Raw genomic sequence first — 9,014 nt, 5'->3', positions numbered from 1 at the left:
CTTGCTGTTTGGGGAAGCACAGCCTTCCCTAACTGGCCCTCCATACAATTTCTGAAACCGGATCCGGCCCTCAAGCCAAAAGTTTGCCTGCCCCTGGCTTAGGGCCTGGTTTATGCAAAGTCCCATTGGGAGTGTGTGAACATTGCCCCATTTCTGAAACTGGAAACAACCCCCTGGACAGGGCTGGGAAAACAGAGCAGAGCACTGGAGCCTGAACCCCCTCGTCAGAGACTGCGATGAAATCCTCTCAGGCATTGGCATCCTGACAGCAGGACTATCTGACTATGTCGACTCTCTCCTCAGGCCCTACATGACCAGCACCCCTAACCAATGCCTGAGATGACGGGGCATCCAGGATTTCCTGGTTTATGGATCTTGGGTAGCAGATAGAAGACGCTTGCTCGGGGTTCCAGGGGTGTGTCTGTGCAGATTTGTTCTTGTGCTTTTTCAGGAAGTTTCTTGAGCAGATGGTGTCGTTTCTCTTGCTAACCCTGGGTGGGATCAGAGGGGAATGGGCTGCAGAATGTGGTGTTGGAGAGCTGCCTAGCTGCCTCTTGTTCATATTCCAACCTATTCATGACGACGACAGCACCTCCTTTGTCAGCCTTTTTGATTCTGACGTCAGACTTGTTCCTGAGGCTGTGGATGGTGTTGTGTTCTGCACAGCTGAGGTTATGGGCCAAGTGATGCTGCTTTTCTACCACTTCAGCCCGTGCTCGTCGGCGGAAGCACTCTACGTAGAAGTCCAGTCTGCTATTTCGACCTTCAGGAGGAGTCCACGCAGAATCCTCTTTTTGTAGTGTTGGTAGGAAGGTCTCTGTGGATTAGTGTGTTGGTCAGAGGCATGTTGGAAATATTCCTTGAGTCAGAGACGTCGAAAGTAGGATTCCAGGTCACTGCAGAACTGTATCATGTTCGTGGGGGTGGAGGTGCAGAAGGAGAGGCCACACAAGAGACCCACTTCCTGGACACTACAGTGCTAATAAGCGATGGTCACATAAACACCACCCTATACTGGACCGTTATACTTACCTACATGCCTCCAGCTTTCATCCAGACCACATCACACGATCCATTGTCTACAGCCAAGCTCTAAGATACAACCGCATTTGCTCCAATCCCTCAGACAGAGACAAACACCTACAGGGTCTTTATCAAGCGTTCTTAAAACTACAATACTCACCTGCTTAAGGGAAGAATACCCAGAAGTCACCTTCTCCAGGAGAGGCCCAATAAAGAAAGAAACAGCATGCTACCAACCGTCACCCTCAGTCCCCAACTAAAACCTCTCCAGCGCATCATCAAGGTTCTACAACATATTCTGAAGGACGACCCATCACTCTCACAGACCTTGGGAGACAGGCCAGTCCTCGCTTACAGACAGCCCCCCAACCTGAAGCAAATACCAACAACCACAGAACAAAAACACTAACCTAGGAACCTATCCTTGCAACAAAGCCCGTTGCCAACTCTGTCCACATATCTATTCTAGGGACACCATTATATGACCTAATCACATCAGCCACATCATCATGGGCTCGTTCTCCTAAACATCTACCAATGTGATCTATGCCATCATGTGCCAGCAATGCCCGTCTGCCATGTGCATTGGCCAAACTGGACAGTCTCTACACAAAAGAATAAATGGACACAAATCAGATGTCAAGAATTATAACATTCAAAAACCAGTCGGAGAACACTTCAACCTCCCTGGTCACTCAATTTCAGAGCTAAAAGTCGCAATTCTCCAACAAAAAATCTACAAAACCAGACTCCAATGAGAAACTGCAGAATTGGAATTAATTTGCAAACTGGACACTATTAAATTAGGCTTGAGTAAAGACTGGGAGTGGATGGGTTATTACACTAAGTAATAGCTGTTTCCCCGTGCTAAGTTCCCCCCTACTGTTACTCATACCTTCCTGTCAACTGTTTGAAATGGGCCATCCTGATTATCACTACAAAAGTTTTTTTCCTCCTGCTGATAATAGCCCACCTTAATTGATTAGTCTGTTCGAGTTGGTATGGCAACACCCATCTTATCATGTTCTCTGTGAATATATATCTTCCTACTGTATTTTCCACTGGATGCATCCGATGAAGTGGGTTTTAGCCCAGGAAAGATTATGCCCAAATACACTTGCTAGTCTCTAAGGTGCCACAAGTACTCCTCGGGTTTTTTTGCTGATATAGACTAACACGGCTACTGCTCTGAAATAAATGATTGCATCTCTCCCCAAAATAGATCTATAAGCACAAAGAACACCATGGAGACCAGGCCTTTAAACGTTAGGAAACATGAGAGTTAAGGTCACGTGTACATACTTCGCGCAGGGCAGGGGTGGGTGTGGCAGTGACATCACAAGGGCCTTTTGCAGCACTCAGCTGATTGGTCAAAGGAGGTGGGAGGCGGTGACCTCACAGAGAGTCCACGACAACGGCCAGGGAGGACAGGCTGCAGGGCAGGGGGATCTCAGAGACCCCCGGGGCTTTGCTGCAGGGAGTCTCTTTCTTGAGGTGTCTCCTTGAGGACTGAGAGAGAATTCAGGGTCTCGTATGTGAGCGCGAGGTGGAGCCTCTCTGGAGTTTTCTCCTTTCCCACTGCTCATTGAGTGAGAAGACAGACGTCCCTGTGGAGAAGGTAAGAGCCCCAGAGAGGTTTGGTACCTAGGCAGGCTGAACCACACGGTGCTGGCCAAATTCTAGGCACGGAAAACACTAGGTTAAGGTGGGACAAATTTTTCTCCAGCTCGGTCTTTGTCCCTTAGAGTCATTGGGGTTTGTCTTTTTTGGTTTCCCTTTTCCTGCTTCCCTCCCTCCACTGGCGAGGAGGGGACTGCTCTCTAGCCCTCATGGTGGGAGGCCCTCCCAAAGAGATGGGACAGGAAGCATGCTCTGAGAGTGCTCCTCACTGGTGACCTGAGCCATCCCTGGGCCATCTGGGGAACCCTCAGCCCTGGAAATGCTGCTGGAAATGGCCTACCTTGATTATCACTACAAAAGGTCCCCCCCCCGCCCCCGCTCTCCTGCTGGTCATAGCTCACCTTACCTGGTCATTCTTGTTACAGTCTGTATGGTAACACCCATTGTTTCATGTTTTCTGTGTATATAAAATCTCCCCTCCGTATTTTCCACTACATGCATCCGATGAAGTGAGCTGTAGCTCACGAAAGCTTTATGCTCAAATAAATCTGTTAGTCTCTAAGCTTAGTTAGTGTGTTTTGCCTTATTTGCTTAGTAGTCTGCTTTGTTCTGTTTGCTATCTCTTTAGCCACCAAAAATCTGCCTTTTATAGTTAATGCAATTTATTTTGTTTATTATTAAACCCAGTTTATGTAATTTCTAATGGGGGCAGGGGGGCAAGAAACCGTCCACATCTCTCTTCACATTGAGGAAGAGGGCGACATTTTATGAGCTTGTGCTGTACAGATATTTCTATACAGTGCAAGAAAATATTATTTTGGGTTTATCCCCCAGCACAGGTGTGCAGGTGAGTGCTGGGTGAATCCTCTCACACAGAGCTGACTTCAGTCTGTGTCTGCAGTGGGGTGTGGCCCTACCTGTGTGTGTGCTGCAAGAGACCGGAGAGCCGAATTCAGCAAAACAGGGAGAGGGAATCTAGGCTGGTGGTGCAGGAGAAACCCCCAGTACATGGGGTGGTGGGGTGGTCCAACCCATCACAGATTGATTGTAGACACATGTTTGAAAAACCTGTGAGATAGCAAAATAATTGTATTTTCGGAGATGAATGCAAAGGAGTCATGAAATCTTTAATTTTTATAAAAGTTTATTGATTTTGCAGAACAAGCAGAACTAACATTGTCAGAATGAAGAACACTAGAATGAAGTAATAGAAGAGTAAAGCATGTGCTACATAACAAAACCCAAAACTTATTAACATAGCATTACCATTTGTAGCATATAGCATAGTGTTAACATACATATGCTACCCCTGAGGGAATTCTGTGCCCACAAAAATAAAAATTCAGTGCACGATATTGTAAAATTCTGCATCTTTCATTTCTAAAACGTTTCTGCCATACCCTCAGGCAAACCACACTCTATTCAGCTAATGTCGGACACTGGCTCAGCAGTATCTATACTGCCTGATTCCATCTATCTGCATTACTTTAAAGATGTGCCTCTGACTGGACCCAAACTTCACTTGGTGTGCTTTTTGAAAAACCATGTTCCAGTACATGGCTGCCTGCCAGTAATAGTTACTTTTGGTGATTGCTGTGTAACTGCAGAGTTCTACATTCTCCACACAGGCACTCCTATCCTTGGCAGAGATGTATTGACTGCTTTAAATCTCAGGGTAGTTAATGGATGAATTGATCTTCCTCAGCAAAGCACTCTTGCGGCACACACACCAGTTTCAGCTGGGACCCAGCACCAGGTTGAAGAGAAACTCAGCTGTGCTTATGGGTTTCTGCATAAAGTTAAAATGCGGAATAATGTGATGCCTGTACGACAGAAGTTACGGCACTTACCATTTTCAGTCAGGGAAGCTGTTTCAGAGGAACTTAGAAAACTTGTTCAAAAGGACATTATTGAAGAGATCGACTCCTCAGAATGGGTTTCACCTGTTGTAGTGACGCAGAAGAAGCGTGGAGGCATTCGCCTTTGTGTGAACTTAAGAGAGCCAAATAAAGCTATTGTGATTAACAGCCATCCTCTTCCTCACATAGAAGAAGTATTTGCAGAACTCCATGGAGCAAAGATGTTTTCTACCCTTGATTTGCAGAGCGTGTACCACCAGGTTATGTTGCATGCAGATAGTAGAGACCTCACAGCATTTATTACACATGAGGGACTATTTTGTTTTAAACATGTTCCATACAGTCTCGCATCTGCCCCAAGTGCCTTTCAAAAAATGATGTCATTGATTCTGAAGAATCAACATGGAGTTCAGTGCTCTCTGGATGACATTATCGTGTTTGGAAATACTTCTGAGGAGCATGACAATAACCTGCAGTCTGTACTAAACTGTATCAGCAAAGGAGGCCTCCAGCTCAATAGGTCCAAATGCAAATTTAGACAAACTGAACTCTCCTTTCTGGGGCATTCAATTTCACAGGCTGGACTAAAACCTGATCCAGATCATATCATGGCAATTTCAAATGCTCCTCCTCCAACAGATTTGCAAACCTTACATTCCTTCTTGGGTCTTACCTCCTGGTATGCAAAATTCATTCCCAGTTATGCTTCTGTCATTGAACCGTTATGGGAATTACTATGGAGAAGTTCAACCTTAGTGTGGACGACGGATGCACAAGCTAGTTTCAAAATGGTGAAAGACTTGATTGTACCTAGTCCAGTACTTGCACTATTCAGTCCTGCATTGCCCACAATTGTAACTGCAGATGCTTCTGATTATGGACTTGGGGCTGTTCTCACACAACTGCATGAGGACAACACAGAGAGGACTGTTGCATTTGCTTCAAGGACACTAAGTAATGCTGAGAGGAAATATTCTACAGTCCAAAAAGAAGCACTTGCTTGTGTCTGGGCTACTGAAAAAAGGAGAACTTACCTGTGGGGCCGCACGTTCAAGTTGCGCACAGACCGCAGCCCTTTGACGACGTTGCTCACCACGAAAGGACTGGGAAGAGCAGGATACTGTACTGCTCGATGGTCTGCAGGACTACTCTCTTTCAATTAGGAACTGGAATATAAGCCTGGAAACCAAAATGTGGTCGCTGATTGCCTTTCTCGCCTGCCTTTGCCTTCACCAGATGGTCCACCGGAGGATGAGGATGTCCTGGTTGCGCTTATTACAAGCACTCTCACTGCAGTTACAAGAGAACAATTTCAAGCTGCTTGTTCAACGGGTCCAATTCAACAAAAACTACTGGGATTTCTGACAAAGAGATGGCCCAGTCACCCTAAAAACCTTGACCCAGTTTTGCTGCCTTATTTTAGAGTTCGGGATGAACTTTCTTTGTTTGATGGCTGTGTGCTACGAGGTACACACCGGCTCCCTGCGCCAGAATAATTACAGTCAAACCTCATACACTTGGCACATGATACTCATCGAGCAAGTGTCCGAACCAAACAACGACTACGGGATCTGTATTGGAGGCCAGGGATGGACTCTCAAACTGAAGCACTCATAAAATCCTGTGTCACTTGCCAAATGCATGGTAAGACAGCAGTGACATGTACCCCTCCATTATAGCCTGTTCCTCTTCCTGCATCTGCATCGGAAAAAGTGGCGATTGATATTGTAGGTCCCTTTGATACTGCTCCAATTGACTGCCATTATGCCATCACTTTAATAGACTATTTCAGTAAATGGCCTGAGGTAGCGTTTACATCGCAAATCTCTTCTGCTACAGTAATTAAGTTCCTCTCTTCAGTTTTTAGCAGGGAAGGTAACCCCAAAGAACTGGTTTCAGATAATGGTAGTCAATTTACTTCCCTGGAGCTTGAAACTTTTCTAGCAGAGAGGAACATTTTACACAGAAGGTCATCCCTATATTACCCTTAAGCCAATGGGGAAATCGAACGTTTAACAGAAGTTTGAAAGAGAGTTCGCAAACGGCTAAACTGGAAGGGCTATTCTGGATTCCCTTCACTACTGATTTCTTGCAAGCATACCGGGCTACACGACATGCCACAACGCAAAGATCACCCGCAGAGTTACTGCATGGGAAACAGATGAATACTAAACTGAACATTGCCGGATTGTTAAAGGCACGACCAGATGCCCCAAACGAGGATGATGTGAGAAAGACAGCTGAACAGAACCAAGCAAAGTCTAAGGCTTTCACAGACAAGCGATGGGGTGCTAAGGAACCAAACTTTGGGTGTGGTTCCTTCGTTAGAATACGAAAACCTGGAATTTTACGCAAAGGGGACCATAAATTCACAGCTCCTCTTAAAATCATGGGGAAGAAGGGACCTTACACCTATCGACTTTCTGATGGGCGGGCATGGAATGAAACTTCTCTGGCACCTACCTATGCACCAAGAGGAGATTACGCCAACACCCAGTCTGCATGGGATGACTTCACCGTAGTACCAACACAACAAGACATTGCACTGAAACCGGGGCTTGAGGGACGGCCTGTCAGACCCAGACGACCACCTGTCTAGACAAGAGACTAGGTTATATAGTATCTCCAGCGTTTTCAGTGTCATATTTCTGCCAACTGTATAGTGTCTTGTTTCATACTTGTTCCTGTGGTTAGAACAATAATGTTTATTTTAATTGGGAGAGTTTCTTAACAGAGGAGGGAATGTGGTGTTCAGATGTTGCTTGTGATTATTAGAATTGGGAGCACTGGCCATTGGGAGTCTGAAAGGACAGGAAACAGGAAGGAGAGGGGAGGAGTTGAGAGGCTGGGAGAGAGCTACAGAGGGTGCAGCAGCAGCTTGGTAAAGAGGTTTCCACTTTGAAAATAAAGTCCTGTTGAAGCTTGTTTGTACCTGGCCTGGTTGATACAACAGGCTGGTGCATGCCAGCGGAGTTGACTTAAGCTTCTGGGGCTTGGCTATGGGGCTGTTTCATTGCTGTGCAGACTTCTGGGCTCAGACTAAAGCCAGAGCTCTGAGACCCTCGCACCCTGTAAGGTCCTAGAGCCTGGGCTCCAGCCCCAATCCAGCAATCTGCATAGCAGTGAAACAGCACAAGGGCCAGGCCTGCCCCAGAAACACCTTTGGACCCTGCCTGTCCCTCCGTGCCGGGTGCACCGAGATAGCAAATGAGAAGGACAGAGTCTTGCACACTTGCCCAGTCCTGCCCCCAATCCAGGTGTGGGCAGGCAGGCTCAGTCTGGCAGGATCCAAGTGGGGAGGGAATTCAGATGGGGTGATGCAGATGTGCAGGGAGAAGTTTCTGTGTGGGGCACTGTGAGTGCAGTTTCCTCAGTGTGGGTGTGGGGGGCATCTGGGTGCAGGGGGAAGGGAACTCTTTAGGGAGGTCCGGGGAAGATGGTTGGGGCTTGGCAGGCATGTCTGGGTACGGGGGACTCAGTGGAGGGATCCGGGCACTGGGGGAGCTTGGCAGGGTGGTCCAGGTGCAGGGGGGTGGGTAGAACATTGCATCATGGGATACCTGCTCAGAATGCGGCAAAGTAATTTAACAACATCACAACACCAGACGCACTGGTTCAGAAGGGAAGTTGTTTGCTTGTGCCCTGCCTCTGGACTCACACAGGTGTGGTAGAAAAACATAGACAGGAAAGCCTGTCCTGTGCAGACAAGGCCTAAGATCAGAGTTTCTTTCCTATTCCCCTTTAGATGAAACCACCTGGATTCCCTTCGTAGCCCAGGGGGGCTGTAAGTACACTGTGAAGTTCCTTTCACTCGACATTACCACGAGTTCATAAAAGCAGCCAGTTAACTGTCTAACAGAATCTCTAATGATCATTTTTGTTCCATTCTAGGTTGATCAGGTATTTTGAGATACCAGGGAATTAGATTCAATATCTTTTCTCTGTCATGACTCTGAAGTGAACATTGTGATATTTTTTCTGATAAGTGCCTGTATAAAAAAATGAAGTAGAAAGCTAATCAGAAAAGAAACATATTGTAGTTAATGCATCTGGATTCTAAATGTCTGCGGATTAAACCCCCAACCCTGTGGAGTAGGTACAAGAAATGTGGTCATGGATTTCACATTCTTAGTCCAGGGCTTTGTAGAGGAGACATGTATCATGAAGGAGAACTACAGAACCATAACAGTGGCAGTATGTAACTCTAAAGGGAACAATCAGCACCTCAGTCATCTAGATAACCCGTCTAGATCTAGGAATGCATGGTACCTGTAGGGAATAAACAGCAGAGCCCTCCTAGACTCTGTAATTTAAAAGAAACATGTCAAGAGACTTTCCTGAAGGTCCCGTCTCAACCCATGAAGGCCCATTTTCGCATTCTTCTCCTCTGCAGATGAATGATTCTGAGAAACTCAGACCCATGTTATTCCTCCTCATGCAAAGCAAGAAAATCACAAATAAACCATCATCCCCACTAAGCCTTGGTCAGGGCATTGCATTTCAAATCCAGTG

The sequence above is a fragment of the Caretta caretta genome, chromosome 5 (genome assembly GCF_965140235.1).
Source record: "Caretta caretta isolate rCarCar2 chromosome 5, rCarCar1.hap1, whole genome shotgun sequence".
In the NCBI taxonomy this organism is placed as follows: domain Eukaryota; kingdom Metazoa; phylum Chordata; order Testudines; family Cheloniidae; genus Caretta; species Caretta caretta.
This window is presented reverse-complemented; position numbering follows the sequence as displayed.